Genomic DNA, 20,243 nt, shown 5'->3' with positions numbered 1-20,243 from the left:
CTTCCAGAGCCGGCTGCACAGCCTTTCAGGAAAAGCCCAGGGCTCTGTCACTCAGTTCTGCCCAGAGGTTGCATTATTAAGAGTAAGACGGACACAGAATTCCCCTTCTTCTTTAGTCTCCACCCTCTTATCTTTTTAGGCATTTTTAAAAATTGCCTTATATACCAAAATAGAAAGTTTGTCAGAAGCCTGGCAGATAAGAACTCGTACAGCCAGTGAAGATGCTGTACAAATAGCAGAGTTGTAAGTATTTAGCAACATCACAGTAGCCTTGTTCCACATTTGCAATTAATACACGTCTGTGTTTGCATTTGTTATAGGACTCTTGACAGCACCAACATAACAAGAAAAACGAACAACCTGAGTAATAAATCTCTGGAGGCATTCAGCAAGTGCCATAGGGCTCATTAATCTTGATTATTCCCCATAATAGATAACTTCACAAATCATCTATTCTCCCCAATCATGCACATAAGGATAACGTATATATTATAGCCTCCCGTTCTGTAAAACCCCAAATAGAATTTCATTTTTTAAATATAAGCCTTGACAAATGCAAGACAAATATTTATAGAAAAGGGATGGGTATGAATAACAATGAATTGGACTGAAAAAAGTGGGGCAGAGACTGTTGTGAAAAGAAGGTGCCATCTTTTCTGGGTTTTGGGTTTGGTCTTCCCCCCCTCCAACCCCAGCCCCCAACTTTATGATGTCTCTATTTGAATCAAGGAATTCATTTATTTATAGCCTGAAGTAGATGGGATTTTCTTCCTGAGAGTTTTGGCCGGGGAGATAAAGGAGTCTGCAGCTGCAGCCCTCATGCATGCTCTTTAAGGAATGTAGACAGGGGAAAATAGGAGCCGCTGAGAAATACCCTGAATTCCAAACAATTTAGTATTTATAATTTATACTACTGATTCCTTCTTTTTCTTGTACTCTTCCCAGAGCCTCCCTTTGAAAAGCACCCGAAGTTATCAGAGAAAACCACAGTTCCGATTTGGTTTTTACCTGTTTATCATGTTTTCTCAACTGCAAAATAAATATGCTGAGGCAGCATAAGAGATCTGTGAAAGACATAGCATTTAGAGTAAGACTGCATGTATCCTTTCGGAAAGAGTACCAGAGGGGCTCTAATACCCATAGTTGACACTGGACTGCGAGCTGTGCTTCAGCTCAGAAATCCCTTGGTTATCTTCACGCTAATTATGCAAAGAAAAGAAAATATAGGCGACATTAATTTTTAAAAAATATATAAAATATTCTGGGTTTAATGCAATTGGTATTAAAAAAGGACAAGCAAGTGGAGTGAGGTGGAAAACTGAACTTTTTTTTTTATTTTTTGGCATAGAAGTGGACCAGTACCTTTTTTGCCTTCATAGTTGTCGTGACCTTAACCTGATGCTTAAGAGTAAGTTCTGCTGATTGAAGTTTCAGAAGCGTAAAGCTGTATTCGCAGCTGATCCTTCCTCTTACACAGCATAAAGCATGAGATGTGATTGCCCTCGCCTTTGCCTGCAACCCCATTTTGCCACCTCTCTTCTCCCTCCCTCCATGTGTCCAAATGCTCTCAAAACCTCAGGATTTTGTTCTGTGACCTGGGACACTAAAATAGCAGGTTTGTGTGAGTGGAAAGGATTTAAGAGAGTAACAACTGAACTGCTTTAAGGGAGCGTTTCCCCTTCTTGTTCACTGTCCCTACTCCACCCTTTGTAACAAGTACTCAGGATTCATTTTCCTTAAAATTTAATAGAAAAGAGACTATGTGTATCGTCTTTCAGAGCTGAAACGAGAACCTGAGATTTTAATCCATTTCTTTTCCCAAAATCTGCTGCGCACATCACTGGAGCAATTCTACCTCTTCAAGTCTTTTGCATGTGATTGCAGGACACATCTATAAAACACCTTAGTCCTTTAACAGCCTACATTGCGCCCCTCTTCCTAAATACATGCACATTAATGATCTCCATGGGCAAAATACCAAGGTGAAGAATGAGTCTTACCTTTAAGAAGTTTGAAAAGGGGGAGAAAAAATTGAAACTGTTCATTTTCTAAGTTTGATTAGGTGGATTCAGGATCCTGTAGATTTGGCTTTTGTGTTTAGACCCATTTTTCTTCAGACCTCTGCAAAGAACTTTCTAAGACAGTGTCAAACAGTAGTGCATTTTGGTTTGAAATTTTTCTTTGATATCAGCACAGTCTGGGAGTTTGAAGCACGGTTTCAGAATCAGGATAAATGAGTTGTATTCCTAGCTGTCTGAGAAAAATTCAAGTAACTCCCTTAATCTCTCTTGGCCTCAGTTTCTTCCTGTATAAAACTATACTAATAATACTTCACCATCTTTGTAAAATGTTCCACAGTCCTCTGATGAAAGGAATTATTTTAAGTTCAAAGTGTTACTCATAATGAAAGAATGAACTTGCTTATTCTTGAAGAAATACATTATATAAACATCAAAGAGCTGTTTGTACCAAGTGTTAGTCTGCCATAAGGTGCTCCTGTGTCTCAATTAGCAATATTTTCTCTTTCCCTTCTCTGTGAAAAGGAATGTATTTGCTGACGTGGATGCCATGTGATACAATTCCATCAATGTCAATGTGTGCAGTAGAACTAAGTATGGTGATTGGCATCAGCCATAATTTCCTATTCTGTCAAAAAATTAGCATGCCAATGGATGCAAAGTGATGTGCAGTCACTTGTAATCATTTTCCTTCCACTGCCCTGCCTGGCTGATTCCTCCAAAGAGCCAGGAGTCAGCGTTGGAGAACAACTTGAGTTTTGCAGTTCAGGTTGTGCCGGAAAAGTACTGGACTCGTCTTTAGATAATGCCACTTGCAATCATTTCCAAAAGCGGGAGCATTCTCGTCTTTTGTTGGGGGATATTATCGAAGTGTAGGGATTGTCTCTGTAGAAGTTAATGCAGGTTACCTGTTCAGGTAATGATTGGTAGTAGTTGGCCACCAACAAAAAGGGGTTAGACAAGTGGGAAAGCGTGATGTGTTCTTTAATGGATTAATATAAATTTTAATATTTTTCCTTGGATTTTTCTGCCTCTGGCTAGTCTCAGTGCGGCCACATGAACTTGGTTACTTCTCTGGCTCTTCTCTCTTTGATAAAATTCAGATGCATTGGGAAGTTAATATGCAGTTAATGCAGCATGCCACCCTCTTTACCTGTAGACGTTCCCAGGGTGCTGTGACTGCCTCCGAGCAAGGAGCCTGCTTCACTATGAAAGTGGCCTGTTCTGCTTCCCCTGTAGAATCATTTAGGTTGGAAAAGCCCCTTAAGATCCTCAAGTCCAATGGCAAACCTAACACTGACAAATTACTACTAAACCATGTCCCTCAGCACCACATCTACACGTCTTTTAAATACCTCCGGGGATGGTGACTCTACTACTTCCCTGGGCAGCCTGTCCCAATGTTCGATAACCCTTTTGGTGAAGAAATTTTTCCTAATATCCATCCTAAATCTCCCCTGGTGCAACTTGAGGCCATTTCCTCTTGTCCTATCACTTGTTGGTTGGGAGAAGAGACTGACCCCCACCTCTCTACACCCTCCTTTCAGGGAGTTGTAGAGAGTGAGAAGGTCTCCCCTCAGCCTCCCTTTCTTCAGGCTAATGAACCCCAGCTCCTTCAGCCGCTCCTCATCAGACTTGTGCTCTAGACCCTTCACCAGCTTTGTTGCCCTTCTCTGGACCCACTCCAGAACCTGAATGTCTTTCTGCAGTGAAAGGCCCAAAACTGGACACAATATTCAAGGTGGGGCCTAACCAGTGTCGAGTACAGGGGGACGATCACTTCCCTAGCCTTGCTGGCCACACTGTTTCTGATACAGGCCAGGATGCTCTTGGCGTTCTTGGCCACTTGGGCACACTGCTGGCTCATATTCAGACGGCTGTCAACCAACACCCCGGGGTCCTTTTCCACCAGGCGGCATTCCATGCTGCTGTAGACATGCTCTAAGTGTGGATGCTGCTTCTAGAAATATATGGAAGGGGACAGCAACATGCAGGAAACACAACACAGCGGAGTAGAAGGTGGCCCTGGTGTAACTTGTCCCCTCGTACAGGTTGAAAAGGAATAAACACCAAGAGGGTTCATAGTAACCCTGAACAAAGTAAGTCCTGAAGGACAAAATTCATGTTGCTTGAATAGCAACACGTCTGACACCGATACTCTTGTCCTTTTGCATCTTGAAAAGGCATTAGAAAGTCTTTTCTTTTTTTGTTGTGCTGACATAGTGGTACAAAAGGGGATAGTGACCCTTCTGGTTTAAACTGGAAATACTGGTCTTCAACTGGAAAGGAATAGAATTAAGCAAAGACAGAATATGGAGACGTCTTTGCATCTCTTTAATTGATGATGGAAAGAGAGAGGACAGTACTGTATTAAGACATTTGAATTCAAGTACATAAAGGGTTACAAGGAGAAACTGGTCCCTCTCCAGGCCTTGTTGAGATGGAACTATAAATACAAGTAAATAAGTGGCCGGGGCATTGCTGGAGGGATCATTTCCATTTTCCAAAATAACATCTAGTATGGTGAGGAGGCAGGACTTAACAACACTTCCCATTGGTATCTCCTTGTACCTGAGACAACATCTCCATAAGCACTTCGCCAATACTCTCGTGCTTGCTTCAGTGAGATCAAGTGACCAAAAACCTGTTCTCAGTGTAAACAGAAAAATACATTAGCTGGTTTATTTTTAAGTTGTTTGGAAACTTGTCAAGTGAAAGCAGCTCTAAATGACATCCAGATTTAAAAAAAAAACGTTACTCTCAGTATCTGAAATAGAAGTGGTAGTTGTGACAGACTCCCAGTGCTCACATCTCTGGAGCTTAAAAGATGAGAAACACATGTTTAAACTCAGATGTCCGATTTAGAAATAAATTCATACGGGCTTTCCATCTCTAGGCTAGGACCTGTCTTATGGAAAAAAAGTTTATGTAATGCTGTTTCCATTATAAATAGAGACTAATTTTCTCAAAAAGACTCTTAATGCTAAGCAAACAAGTAAGCTCAGTACTAAAAACATTCTCAGTGCTTCATTGCCTTGGGTTTACAATATCATTTGCACGTCAAATTATATTTCATCTTATGATTTAGTAATGCCAGAAGAATAGATCTAATTCTGTGTCTCATGATACCCTTAAAGATGGAAGATTGCTTTCCATGGAGTGTAAAACTCAATTTGTAGTCATGTGTATAAAACATGACTTTATGGCAGATTAGCTTGCTGTAGATTTAGTTCTCTCTGACAGTGAATTGAAAAATATTAGCATTTCACTGAACACAATATTAATGGCAAGAAGAGAGTATTATTGTAACGTCGAAAGTAGAATGGGAATTTTGAAAGTAGAACCAATAAGCAGAAGAAAATGTATTTAGAGATTTGCAAGGAGTTTAGGTAGAGTTGGTTTAACTTTTTTCTTTTCTTCCTGTTTTGTTTTGTTTCTTTTTCCCCCTCTCTCGGAGTCATTTTAAGAAACAAAAGTGTATTTGCAGATCTCAGACTGACCTGCCAATGATTTGGAAACAGCAAGTACAATGCTGGAAAAGGCCTTTGAACCATGTCTGTTTCAGATGACTGTAGTAAATCTGAATTTTAAAAATTTTTTTGAAGGGTTCCGTTTTTTGATTTGCAAATGTCTTGCTCAGTGGCCAGATGTGCTGTTTGCTTGTTCCGGTGCAAGGAGAAGGTCTAAGCGGAAGATCAGAGTGATTGTTTTTATGCGGTTCATTATTTATGATAGTGTGACGGTGTCACTGAAGCAGGTGAGCATCACCTCCCGGGTGTGATGTCCCTTGGCGTGCGGAGTACTTGGACCGGAAACGGGCCCGAGCCAATTAACGTACCACTAAAATCATTACATCCATGTGTTGCGCTGAGGGTTTTAGTAGAAGAGGTGGAAGAAGGAAAGAAATGGAAAAGGAAACCCAGTAGACACTGTAATTAAATGGCATTCGAGGGGAGTGTGTTTTATGGAGAGCGCTTCCTACTATTCCGTATCCTGCACTTGAATTTTAGCAGTGTATCTTCTACGTATCTGCCAGGGTGATCCAACGTGTTTATGCAGAGTCTGCTTTTATCATGTGACTGATAGTAATGCAATTCTTTATGCCTAACTCAAAGTTAATATATTCAAGATACAAATGATATCTGAGGGCGTAGAAAGCACTGCAACAATTTAGCTGCAGTTGTAGAAAGGTTCCCCATGCTTCTATTTTAACTGGATACTTTTTATTTATTAATTGTGTTCCTTCTAATTCCATAGAAAGTCAAAAAAACAATGTGTGAAAACGGCATAATTATGCTTTGATATTGCTGCAAAAGTAATAACTGAATTTGATCTGCTTTTAATCTTTCAAGCTATTCATTGTATCTATCCCTTATTCCTATGGTTATCTTTTTCCTTATTCAGTTCTCTTTGATTAACAGGCAGTGGGGGTCTACCTGCTTTCTTGGGTCAGGCACAAGTTCTGCTTTCTTTTAAAATAGCTTTCAATGTGATTACTGTTCCTTTGTTTCCGTTTAGGAAAGCATTTAAGATTGCAAATGATGTGCTAAATTGTCCCATTCTCTGCAGAATATTTTCCACATATTCCAAAGGTTGAAAATTATGACAGTGTGCTTGTTCTTAATTATGCATGCTTATATTAATTCATATTTTCACTAATTTTCTTTCATTTTTAGCTACAGCTTATGCTGCGCGGACTCAGTCCTACAAATATGCATGTGATTAATTTTCCTTGCCGGAATTGGTTTTGATGCTGTTGCTTTTTGCAATCTCCATAGGAACATTAGCAACGTATACCGCATACAACAACATGCGCTTGCTGTGGGACGAAGCTTGGTGTCGAGTCAGAATAGGGCGAGAAGGGATGGAAGGGGAAACTGGTTGCAGCCCCCGGTTGACTGGTTTGGAATTGGCTGGTTGGGAAGAGCAGACGTGTACCTAGCAACTGGTTCAGGTGGCCAGGCGCTCTCAGGAAGCTGAGATGCTTCTTTCCTGATCTGTGAGTAGCTGCTGAGCTCAGTTACCACAACCACATTGCTAGCGATACCCGAGCTCCCCAGTGGAAACCAGCCGCTGTGCTGGTGGAGCCTCAGATGAGCAAAGTAAGTTGCAGTGAGTTGGAGGGGGAGACCACACGGGCACACAACCCCTCTTTCCCAACCCATCCTGCTGTGACGCTTATTTTACAAGCTATCATAAAAAATATTTCTAATCTATAGAAGATAGGTGTCGCTGAAGCAGGTGAGCATCACCTCCCGGGTGTGACGAGGCTGTCCCTTGGCGTGCAGAGTACTTGCATTAGAAACGGGCCCGAGCCAATTAACGTACCACTAAAATCATTACATCCATGTGTTGCGCTGAGGGTTTTAGTAGAAGAGGTGGAAGAAGGAAGAAAATCTGTTGATCTTTAATCTCCTGCTGGTCTCCTTGTCCTTGGTGGTAGCATAGGAGGTTAAGTGAGTTTACTTGGGAGTTAAAGTCTATCTGGACTGAGAATTTGGCCCTAAAATTTTGTCTTTAAAATAGTTGCTTCATTGCCAACAGACTTGTGTTTACCATCGCAATGAGGCAGAAATTCAAGGAGACAGAGGGACCTGTCTAGTGTGACTTCCTTCCTCTGTCCACCTACATCCCCTATCCCAGGCAGAGGTGGAGGGCACACACAACTTTTCCTCTATGAAAACCTCAAAAATAAAATAAACTTGTACAGTCATGAGCTGCAGACAGTTGGGTGCATGCCCCACGCAACCCATCGCTCAGGTTTGCAGTGCACCCGTGTGCGTCACGGCCCTGTGGTCGCTCTCTGGCTCCGTAACCCAAATGCAGCAGATATCATTGCGGCCTTCAAAACCAGCCTGCTTGACAACGTGTTTCCTGGCTGGGGTTTTCTTCTCCTTCCTCATGCCCAGCACAGCCTCTCCCTTTGCATGTCCCCAACTATTTAAGCAGCACTGTCTCCTTTGACAGTGGTAAAAGTGCATTTCTAGAACAAACAGGGTCCAAAAAGACGGGATTGCTGTAAAAATCCCAAGGAAGTAGAGACTTAGTGACAACTTAGCCTTGATGGGACCATAGTAATACCAGTTGTTAACCTTCTCAAGCAAAGTGTTTATTGAAATATTTAAATTTACTTTAAGTTGAACAGGCCAGTACAAATACTGAGGGTTTCCTGTGGTTTATCTGGCTTACTGACATGTGCTAAAACTGCGTCAGCCAAGCACACCCTAGGGCTGTAAGTAGGTTGGTAGTCTTCAAAAATACATCTTATTCCCTTGCAAGAGCAGCATCTTTTTGCCTCAGCTTTTGGAAAAGCCCGTATCACTACATATGGCTTTCTGTGTTGCATAGCTTACAAAAAGATGCCTGGAAAAGAAGTCTTCAGTTTCTCAGCTGTGCTCTGTGGTACAGGAAAAGAACGTCAGAGATGGTTTGTCTCTTTGCCAGAGCAAGGAAACCACCCTTGGCCACACGGTCCTATTAATAACAGCTTAGATGGTGTTACTGTATGGTGCAACTTAGATGTTTTTACTGTGTAGCACAACCGAAGTTTCTTCTTCGCATGCGAGGATCAAATTTTTCACATATAACTATTTAGAAAGGCATGCATGTATGCATTTTTAAGGGCTCTCAACGTGCCTGACACAAGCACCTTTTGTCCTAACACTTAATGAAATTTTGGGGGTTTTGTTAAGCAGCTACAGATCCCTTGAGGGTTTAAAGGTTATTTGTAGGAATTGCAGGAGACATTCCAAATACTTTAAAAAAAAAAAAAAAGACACGGACTTTAAATAGTTAATGAATGCACATCATTTACCTAAACAGTGTTTTTATAGATCTTTGCAAATATGACATTAATTAAGGAAAGTAACTAAAGCTGAAGTGCCACAGAATGTTAATCCTCAGCATCAGTAATTAGCTGTGGATGAGAATTTTTAAAAATATTTCCGGTTTATATCGTTTTGTTTTGGAAGAAACACAAATATGTGGGTTGAATTATTAAGAAAACAAATGAGCCCTGAAAAAAAAAAACCAACCCAACTCTTAAAGAGTGGATGGACGTATCTGTGCTACTGCAACGAGCTTTTGCGGGTCCGCGGCTGCGCTGACTCTGTGGTGGAAGATAAACGCGAGATAACCCTGAGACACCCCCTTCCCTCTCGCCCCCGTGCCCACGCAGGGGGTGCTCTGTGTCCTTTGCTCCGTACCAGGAGAAGGGGGGATCTGTCAGCCCGGCTGAGGATAACGTCGCATCCTTGTGTTTGCGAACGGCCAGTGAGACCAGGTAGTGCAGACAGCTCCTCGGTCATTAATTTGATTGTGTTTTTAACAAACTAGTAAAGGCAGCAGCTCTTTGAGTCTCTCCCTCCTGCGTGCCCTGATAATTGTTTTGTTTATCCGCCCAATTTTACTCGCCGCAGCGGGCATTGGAAGGGCTGTCTGTATTGTTTGTCTTCTTAAACTGTTAAATGAAATGACTCAGAAGATTCAGGAAATTAATTTTTGTAGTCTAGATATATGGTGAAAAAAGAAAGCTTTGAAGTGGCGATGTCAGCGTAGCCACTCTGAAATTCATGAATCAGCCTTTGCAAGATTTTCAGAGGCGTAAAAAGTGAGAATTTTTTAAAATAGTTGCATCCTTTTCAGTTACTTATTGATATCTGAACCTTAACAATTCATGTCACTCCAAGCTTTATTCAATGGGCGTTCTGTATGAAAATGAAAGCCAAGATACCCATATAAATAGGACTTCAAGAATCAGAGCTTTTAAAATAAAGCATAGCATTATTATTAGACTCATATTAAAATTGGGATAATACCCAGTGTTACCTATTCTTTTCTCTCTCTTTTTTTTTTTTTTAGGATGATTAATTTAACAGCTACTATTGAAATAGCCATAAACAATTTAATAAACCTAGTAAAACTTCGGATGCTTCTTTATTATGCATTCAAATAGGATTCTCAGCCTCTTGAGTCCTACTCTACACCCTTGAATGCTGCTAAGTAGTGCCATTAAAACAGCAATACGAGGAGACCATTCTCATTTATGTCGATTGTAAAATAGGGGCAAGGCACTGGTTTGGATTCAGTTTGAGAGATATGTTTCCATAAGAAATGCTAAAGAAAATGTAGAAGAAACTGTAGCGTCTCTGGATACCACAAGGTTTGCTTTGCCCTGTTGACATGTGTTAATACTGTCTCTGACCTTCCTACGCTAAGTTTGGATGTGTGTTAGCAAATGGTAAAACTGGATCTTCCTACCTAGAAGACAGTCAGAATTGTGGCCAAAGAGTGGTTTTGTCTTACAGAAATATCATTAATTTTCTATGGGTTGATTTCTTTCAAGATTTAGCGGGTTTTGTTAGTTGAGGATGTTTAAGGGGAAAAGTTAATACAATAAAATATTTTTTATTACATGATTATGAAGAAAGGCTTATTTGAAAATAGTTCTCCAAGGTATTTGATAAAAAATTATACTCTGTCTGAGCTCTGGAAATTCAGGCCTTAAAGACATTCCATTAGTTGAAACACTTTATGCAGGATCTTACATATTTTGCCCTCATTTTTGTGATATATATTTACAGGTAGTACCGCAAGCTGCATGACAGCTGGGTGAAATGTGAGCCTGTGGTGTTCTCACCAGGTGAAAGATGTTGAAGCCGTGAGCCTTTGATTTCTTGGTTATTTGAATATACAGATACAGGTGTATCGTTCAGAGGTGTAGTCAGGAGCCGTCTTTGCAGCTGTAGAGATATGCAAGAATTGCACAGAAAGTGTCCCGTGGCTTAAATTTGTGAAGAGTCTGAGGGCTATGGGCAGAGGTTACTGATGGGCAAGTGGGCAATTTATCGTATTGCTCCTGCCTCTAAGAAGTTGGCTTGCGATTCCTTTCTGACACCTATAGTGTTGCTTTACATTTTTCAGGGGTTTTCTGCTTCACTGATGCATCTGGAAAAGAGAGTTTGTAATCAGTGACTGCAACGGGCCCATTGCCTTTCTGCTTGTGAATAAGAAGGTCAGGAGTTGCCGAGTTCTTCATCCGTTTGGTTGAGAAAGTAGGTTTCCAGAGATGGCTGCAGAACAATACTCATGTCTCTGATAGACCCCTCCTTTGCTTAGGGAATGTGGTGTTCCGCACAGTGACAAGCTGATTAAGAGCAATTTTCTAGAGAGGAAACAAAGCTACCTACAGTAGATGGAGAAGAGAAAAATATTAGGCTCTTGCGTGAACGTCCTTATATCAGTGGTTGTGCTCCAGTAATTAAATTCTCACAAACAGATGAACAAACAATCTCCAGGGGTAATGAGGCTCAGTCAATGAACCACAAGTGTTCACAAGTACTAACAATAAGAGAAAATACAATTGAAACCCCTGCATATGTGTTACTCAAAAAGCAAGTTAAGAGCTAATTAAAGGGATTTCTGTTTTCCTCTGCATTTAGAAATAGATACGTTCTCCACATCCCAGTATTACAGGATTCTTAGCTAGACGCATGAAAGTAGGTTTTAAACTTGTTTATTTTAAAAAAGAAATTTAATAAATTCAGTGCCCCCCCCTTGACCAAAAATTAGAACCAGCATTATGGGCTGCTTTTCAACAAACTTGAAAACCTCTAACCAGAGATGTGAAATCCTTTGAATGCAATGTGTTTGCCCTCTGCTTCGGGTGCATGAAATGCGGACTCATGAAAATGTGGTCGTAGAAACTGAATACAGTTTCTTCCAGCCTGCTTGGTGATAGCATATTCCACGGGCTGAAATACAAGTATCTTTCCTGCTCTTCAGGAGAAATGATAATATATGCCATCACCTTAACTGTGCAATAAAGTAACTCAAATTGGTCATGTCTGTATAAAAGTGCTTTGTGTCACATGGTATAAATACCTAGATTTTTTTAATGTCCTTTTTCTTATCGCCTGTGACAGAGGCCTGTCCACGCCACTGTCAGAATTGATTTTTTTTTTCCCTTTGAAGTATTGTTTCTTACTTCTTCAAAATATTTTTTCCAGCAAAAAAAGATTGGCAAAACGACCATTTCATATGACAAGTAGAGATGGGAAGTTGACAGTAAATGGAATATCAACCTTCCCCTTTGCTGCCGCTGTTGGGCTGGGAGAGTTAATCCCATCAATAATGACAGTCACGTTAGTTTTATTGATATTTTGAAATCTGTCTTTCCTTTCTCTCCCTGGTTCACTGCAATCCGTTCTAGGTTAGTGACCTGCCACACGCTACGTGGTATTTAAGTGCCGCATGTGTTGCTTTTTTCATTTAAAATTGTGCTTTTAGGGATCAGGTGAAGTATCTTGATGAACGCTGTCAACTGGTTAGATATAAATTATTTTTTCCTCTCTCTCCCTCAATGGATCCCGTATTTAAACTGTATTCATCAGGGTGCCCTTTGGCTGCTGTAGATGGTGGAGATCACCGGCGGCTGATACTTTCAGCTGCTCCAGAGCAATGGACAGAGGACCTTTAGGAGAGATTCAGTAACACATCCATAGCCACAGAGAAGTCACGGTGGCTTGGAGTGGACCAACTGATAGCGTAGTACCAGGTGCATGGTGACCCTCTATCACCGACAAGGAACCTCCTCCCCATTTATGGAGCCCGTAGCTATAATGTGCATCTTTTTTTTTTTTTAATTCCTCTTTATGGCAGAGCCAGCCATAATGAGTAACAAAGTCTTGAGCACAGTAAGAGAAAGTCCTAATGATTTATAAAAACCCGAGAGCTGAACTGCAGTTCATTTGCGAAATGTTGAATGCGGTTCTGACATCCCCGTCCAGAAACTGATTTCTAGCTGGGGTTTAGTTTCATACTTGTTCTCTCTCTGTAAACAGGAAGAGTAACTTGAAAGTGAAAGGAGGCTGCGTGAAGGTTCATCTCCATGCACAGGGGCACGTGGAACTTGTACTGTACAGCAAAACTGGGCTAAAGCAGGGGTTTGGTCTTTTTTTTTTTCTTTTCTTTTTTAAAAATCTGTATCTGTGTCAAAATAAAATGTCTGTGTTCCTTGGATGGAACACAGAAAATTTTTTATCTCCCATTGATGTTTCCTCTGCTGGCATCCAAAGATGGGCAACAGAATAGAAAATTGAAGAGTTTCCATCTCAAATTAGATGTTTTTTTCCTACTCTCCGTATTAGGTATTTTTTATATAGAAGGGGAAGAAAAAAAAAACAGATTAATTTGCACAGCTAATCTATTTACACATTTATTTTTTGCTATTTATGTAATACTTGCTGATGAGATGGCCTGGTGTCCTGAAGTGGCCGCTGATGATGATGTATTTTACATCTAGAGTACAGTGCTATCCCTAACCTTAGGTTCAAATCCTACGTCTCCATCATGGGATATGAATACAGCAAAAGGACAAGAGAGACTGAATCGGTAAGGCACAGAGATTTCAGAATTGCAAAACATATTTAAGAATCTAGTGTTCATTGATCCAGTCACTTAAAATTTCATTTTACCTCGAGCCTTTTCTGCCGCATGGAACACTGCCATAAAATGAATTTTTATGTATAACTGGTAATAATGGCCTAAAATCTGGCAAATTTAGTTAGTGCATTTTAATAAAATCTTACATTTTAAAAGAACGAACTTGAGTAACTTATAAAGTTGGCAGTAGATATCTTTGGAATAAGCTATAGTAAGTATAGTTGCGTGAAGGTCATAATTCAGCCATATAAAAATTGTTCTTTAGTTTTAAAAATACTAGTTGCAGTTGTGGTGGTGTTCACACAAGACTCTCAAACCCTTCATTAAATGTTAAGGAAGCCTCAAAAATTCCCTTCTGCAGTTCTGTAGTCATTTTTCACATTCTTCTGTTGTGGCACAGGGAAGGGAAGTAATTTTCCTGCTACAAGAGCCAGAAATAGAACAAAGATTCCCCCAACCGGCGACCCCTTTACTCACTCTCTTTTGTGCTCATCAATTAAAACGCGATCACTTATTGTCTTTGTATATTCTAAATGTTTTAAGTCTCTTCTGAACTGTTTTGTGTCTGGGGATTATATTATCTGGTGCGCAGTATAGCTATGAGTGGGTATTTCATGGTGTGTAGAGTGCTTCTTCCCCTTGTATTTATATGTCCTTTTTACTTTGCCCCCTTTTCTGCCCCTCCTTCCCCCAAAAGACTTTTCTAAGCATAAACAAGGTCTATGTGTTTTGTCCTCTTGACCTAAGTACGAGGATGCTGTGGAATTAGTATTTTAATTTTGCAGAACTAATTCAAAAATAAGTATTTTCATGACTTCTCCCTCCTATGAAGGAAATCCCCTAACCTGGTACCTTTTCTATCTTCCCTTGGAGATAGCCGCCCCGCCATCTTACTGTATTGCTAAATATACCGGTTTTGACAGCTAGAGGAAAATTTTGACTGTAACTGAGAGGTTATTTATGTACAAACAGGCGCCTCCGTCCCACCCGTCTGTGCATGCAGGCGCGTGGGCACGCACTCTTTTACTCTCCCATCCTCCCACGGCATTCTTCCCTTGAAGAGCTCTCTATCTCTGAGAAATTAAGCCTCATTACATATCCAGCTCCAGTCAATCCCGTTATCGTTAAACTCTTCTTGTGGGATGCTTAAATGAGCTAGCTTGTGTATAGCGTGCTGTTCTCCCAGCGTTAAGCAGTCCCCATTTGTGTGGTTTTTTGCTGCCGTGGAGCCATAGCCAAGAAAGACAAACATCCCTCCCACAGCACAAGAACAAAGCATTGTTTCCTCTTTGCCTGACATTATTTTTCTTGAGATAGTCCTACAGGGACCAAAGCCATTTTGCCATTACCCCTTAGTGCTACTTTATGTGGGATTTATAATGAAATTGCCTCGACAATTTGGGTAATGACGGAGCAACGCAATAATTGATGAAACATTTTGGGGTGGAACAATTTCCTTTGGGAGACATCAACTTTTGTATTAAAATTGTAGTCCTAATGTAATACGCTGAAACTTTAAATAATAATAATTAAAAAAAAAAATAATCTTTGACTGCATTACTTAGTGTCTCTCACTGATTTTAGTTTCTGGTAGTACTTAGAGCAAAATTGAAAAGGGCTCTGGATCAGGAAAACCCGTAGCTAAAGGTTTCTATCTGTGTTAATCAAACGATCAAGGAATTACCTTGTTTATATTAGTTCCGAGATGGACATAAATAACATGAGTAATAGTTTTCTGTAATTTTCACTAAGCCAAGTTAAACGAGCTTGATGAGACAGCTTTACATTATGCTAGCAGAGAGAGGGAGAGTGTTTTATTGTGGTTTTTAATAATGTCCCTCAAATTCTTAGTTTAAAGCCTGTTCCCTAAGATAGTAATATGTTTTAAAGTTTTTTATGTTTTAAAGTTTTAATATGTTTTTTATTGTCCAACTAATGCTTTATATTTAAAGATCTCAGAACATTTGACTCCAATTACGTTATTAACGAGTAGTCTCAAAGTGCACTTGATGTAGATCAGAGCATTACATTTACTACTTCTGGAATATGGTTCTGTTCATTTGTAGATCCAAAGGACCTAATGAAAGTGGGTTGTCCTTCATATCTCCGATTGCAAACAGGAAAAGTGGAATTTAGGGACCTCGAGTGCCTCAGCCAAGACCATAAAGCAAGCCAGGGACCTGATTCCTATACGCTATATAGATTAAATCCTGTTGGAGTACTCAGGTTTGTTTAGCAGAACAGTCAGTCTCTTCCCATTACGAAGATAGGACTATTTGCATGGATGGATTTTTGTCATGCTAATTTCCAACACTCAAATTCTTTCAGGTGAAGCAGGCAGATCAATTGCTAGCAAAAAAACCTCTTCTTCCTTGGAGAAAAAAATTTTTTACAGCTGAGCTGTGAATTCCTGGAAAGGGAAAGTGAATCCTTGAAAGCAGAGCTCTGCAGCCCCGGAGAACTCCTCGAGAGCGCTGCATCGGGTAGATTTATCTACTAATCAGAGCAGTTTTGCCGTGAATGCTTTAAAAAAACCTGAACTTCAGCTGTGGCTCTGACACTTGTAAAAGAGATGTTGAGTTAAAACACGTGACATTACACCAAACAGATATGTTAAACATTGTACTTAAAGGTTAATATAATAAAAGTGTAGTTCATGTGAGAGTGATAGAAATATTGATCATAAAAATAAGTAGTGGCCCAGAATTTCAACTGAAAAGGGGGGGGGGGGGAACCTACTTGATATATGAAGAATTTGAGTTGTGACACTAAGATCAATGGCTGTATTTTCACCCAGTGAAGCATGAGAGCTTCAGATAAGGGCAGTTAGTCAGTGAAATACTGACTGACATACCCTTTTACTGTTGGCATTTGGTCTGCAATATTGATCTCGCCTGTCACTGCCAACAAAGTATATTGAGGCTGTATTTATGTTCAGATAATGTTGTGTTCAGTGCCTTATGAGTGATTTCTAAAAGCTCAAGATGTATAAGGAGTTAATTCTAGCATCTGCCCTCATTTATTTGATTGCATCTTTTATATTGCTACAAGCCATTATAACCTTCTGCCGATCAGTCAGAAAACAGATAACATGTTATAATCTGCACAGGTTCTTTAAATCTGAAGATTTCCCATTCCTCTGCTGAGAAACGGCGTACTGTAAACAGCAATTACATAGCACAGTCGTTCTTTGACTGTCAATGGTGGGAACACCGTTCCAGAGTGTACGGAAGGTAGCAACTAAACTGGTTAAAGAATAAATCTTTAGGAGGAAGGCCATTATTTCTTCTGTCAATTTGGTGGAGCTGGAAGAGTTAAATTCAGAGCTTTTGGAAATAGTAGCGGTATTACAGCAAAACATGTTTATGAGACACATACATCAAAAAGTTTTGACATTTTATTTTCCTTTACTTTTTTCTGCTGGCTCCAGCTGAAAATCATAAATGAACAAAATCCTTTGGTTCTGCTCCTGTAAAATTAACAGTTTGATCTTGAGTCAGAAAGGCTGAGAGAATTGTGTGCTCGGTTGCCAAGTGTGGTGGCTTTCAGCTTTGCTTCAGCCACCTTGGCCAGACCAAGGGTCAAGCTCTTGCTGCATTGCAATTATGAGCATGTTACAAGTTAGCCGTTGGCTGCTGCAAAGAGACAGGAGGATTTGTCTAGAGAAGAGTAGCTCAATCCAAATCAAACCATTTTTCTGCCTTTCTAAGAGCATCATCCACAGAGCTGTAATTTCTTGATCATTTTTCTCATGTTCGGTCATACCTACAGGACCCCCTGTGTTTATCGTAGCCAGCAGACCCAACATGGTTTTTATGGTTGCCTGGCAAACCTTGAACTTCAAGGGAAGAGGAGACAAGGAAAGAAAGTAGAGCCCAGGAAATGGGTTCTCTGGCTGCTGTGAGGGTCTGGTGTGCCTTGTTCTAAGGTAGACTGGGATGGATGAGGTGGGTCTTGTCTATGCAGTGACTACTTATTTCTGGAGAAATAGTTAAAGTTGAGTTTTGTCATTTAACCCAAGACAGCTTATATCAGTCTTAGCCTTTGACCTCTCATTCAAGTTCATTTGCTTTCTGATAGCCGAAGAACTCTCTGGGATAATCCGAGCCAGCAGAAGGAACATCACAAGAATGAGTAATGAATTTAGAGGCTGGAGACATGGGAGCGATGTCAGGAGCAACCTGGGAAGTTGCATCAGGTTTTAAGAAGAATAGGTGGTTATCGTAACAGTAATGTAAGAACATAACAGTTAAGGCAAAGTATTTGCATGCAAAATTCTGTACCAGAGGCAAATAATACTGGAAAATCACTTAAACTGACTCTGCCGCATCCCATACTAGTAATTTAACCACTGCTTAGTGGTTAAACCACTGTGAACTGCCAGCCAGCCCGTTTCTCTTGTTTCTCCACAGCCAGTTAGAAAGAACCTGTAATTTGAAAATAGAAGCTTGATGTTGTTTCTACCCATCTTTGCTGCAGATTTTGTTTCCTACACCCCATTGCATTTTGTGATGAATACCAGCTAGCGCCATCACTGGTGGTGAATTTTATGATGAAGGTGTCTACCCACTGAGCTGCACGCAAAGGCTAGCTGCTTTTTGAGTTATAACTGGATGTTTCTCTGGTGGGATATTTGGAATTATGACAGTACTTCACCTTCTGTAAAACTCTAGGGTTATACTGTACATGGCAATTCTAGAGATGCTGAAAATGCTAAAAGCATAGCAATTATTTTTTTTTTTAAAGTAACGAACATTTTTTTTTTAAGCAGAGTGAGGAGCCACAGTTGAGATACGGATGTGCAGTATTATTGGATTGTAGTGGTGCTGGTCTTAATATGGATTTTCCTAAAGTTACTGGGGGCAGTGTGACCACCTTTTAGCTCAAACGTGGTGAATGAATACGGTCGTGAAATGTAATACAGCGTATTGTAGAGTAGAAGCATTCCTTGACATTGGATGAAACCAGTTGATGTTCTTTTTGCATTCTCAGCTCAGGGATGAGGATAAGAAAGTTAAAATTGGGAATTATGATGCTTCACTCATTAAGGCTTTTACAGCTACAGTTACAAATGAGTGCGGGGTTAGAAGGGGTGTCTTCTGGACCATCAAAAGCAATTCTTAGCACTTTGAGATTTCACCTTTTCCTGAAATGGGGAAATCATTTATGCATATTACCAGTTGCTTCCTAAAAGACAAGGTGTTTTTCTGCAATAAGCTTGAAACATGAGACCTTTTCAAACTTTTTGTTTCAGTCAATCAGCTTTGATTTTAAATCATGAAATTGCTTAGATGTGGGTGAGCAAAACCAAACACCTGTGAAATACATCTGCTGATGGCAGCCAACAGACACATAGTGAGTTCGGTACTGAGCTAATGCCTCTCTGATATGAGGCCAAGTCAATCAGGATCTGGTGGTTGTCTGTTTAAAGCGAGAATTCTCAAAACTTTGAATTTGATATAAAAAAATATTTTTGATTAGAATATATATAAAAATGCCTTTTTTTTTTTTCCCTTTAAATGGCATAAGCAAACAAGACAGACTGGGAACCAAAAGGTGGTTATAAACCAAGCTCCACTTTTCACCATGAGTCTTGTGGGTTGAGTCCTTTCAGTCATCAGAGTAGCTCTCTGGGTTGCTGGAAAATTTGCAGAATCCCTTTGTTTCTCAGTGTGTCTGTCCTTCCATCATGTCTGCAGCCTGCTCTTCCCTGTGCTTCTCTGCTGTCCCTCTTGTCCCTTGCTGTGTCTATCATGCTCTTGCCACCATGGCTAGAAGCATCTCTCCCGAATGTGCTCTTTGGCACCCCGGGAGCTCTGTCACCCCGTTTACAGGAGCAGCCTGAGAGCAGAGAGGTAGCCTGTTGCAGACATTAACTGCTCTCATGTGCCGGGAATTGCCTCCTTGGCTCCCTGAATGTGTCCCCGAGGTACTCTGTAGCCAGTGAGCACCCAGAAACAGGGGGGTATCTATGGGGCTTCGGCATATTCATTGTTTTTCCAGTTAAGGGTCCTTTGCAAACGCTCTCTTCGACGTTCTTCGGGGATCTGATGCAGCAGGTGTGTCTTTGGACTTTGTTTCATTCTCCCTCAATCCATCTTTGTCATGATTTACGAAGAGAACAAAGGTGGTCAAGGCTGAATGAAGCCAGAGATCCCAAAAGAAAAAAAGGTACAGCACAATTCAGTAGCGTTTTACGATGATATGATCAAACAAGCTCATACACTACTACTGACATTAACGTGATGACAATTTAAGAGCATTAATGATCTGTATCAGCATCTTCAGCAGCCTGCAGAAAAAAGGCAAAAGCAAATATTAACATAGCTTGTTACAGGCTGACTTCTTTTCCCATTCCACTTTATTTTGACATTCTGCGTATCCTGCCCACTATGACTGTTCTCCTTCTCGACATCATCTTATCAGCTCCGCTTAAAATTCATTTCTTTATTAAATGTTGCACTAAAAAGAATAATGCTATTAAGTGTTTGGAGGGATTAAAGGTTGTTTTCAATATCTAAGGTAGATCAAGCTAGTGCTCTTAACAAGTCTGATGACTTTTAATTTCTTTTTTGTTTGTTTGTTTTTTAATATCCCTCTGATATATTTTAATGACTGTAATTTTAGAGGGTGATTGTATTGTCATAATTTAGAACCTGGGTCCTGATGTAAATATATATGCATACAAACACATACGTAATATATATGTGTTATATGTATACATCTATGCATGTACATAAATATAGGAATACACAGAGTAATCCATGTCTCCCTTTCTAAGTG

The 20,243-nt window shown here is 40.2% G+C and overlaps 1 protein-coding gene across 13 annotated transcripts in view; it reads left to right on the top strand.

Annotated features, from left to right (window-relative positions):
- The window catches only part of CELF2 (CUGBP Elav-like family member 2), a 561,996-nt gene that overhangs the window by 370,481 nt on the left and 171,272 nt on the right, over window positions 1–20,243 (top strand). The window contains exon 1 of one of the 13 annotated variants that reach the window (XM_063323649.1): window positions 9,269–9,300. The exons of the other annotated variants lie outside the window; for them this stretch is intronic. The gene's annotated coding sequence lies outside the window, so the exon portion shown is untranslated. Of the gene's footprint in view, window positions 1–9,268; window positions 9,301–20,243 lie in introns of those variants that run through there. 13 annotated transcript variants of the gene reach the window in all.

Source organism: Chroicocephalus ridibundus, chromosome 1 (assembly GCF_963924245.1).
Source record: "Chroicocephalus ridibundus chromosome 1, bChrRid1.1, whole genome shotgun sequence".
NCBI lineage: Eukaryota > Metazoa > Chordata > Aves > Charadriiformes > Laridae > Chroicocephalus > Chroicocephalus ridibundus.
This window is presented reverse-complemented; position numbering and strand designations above follow the sequence as displayed.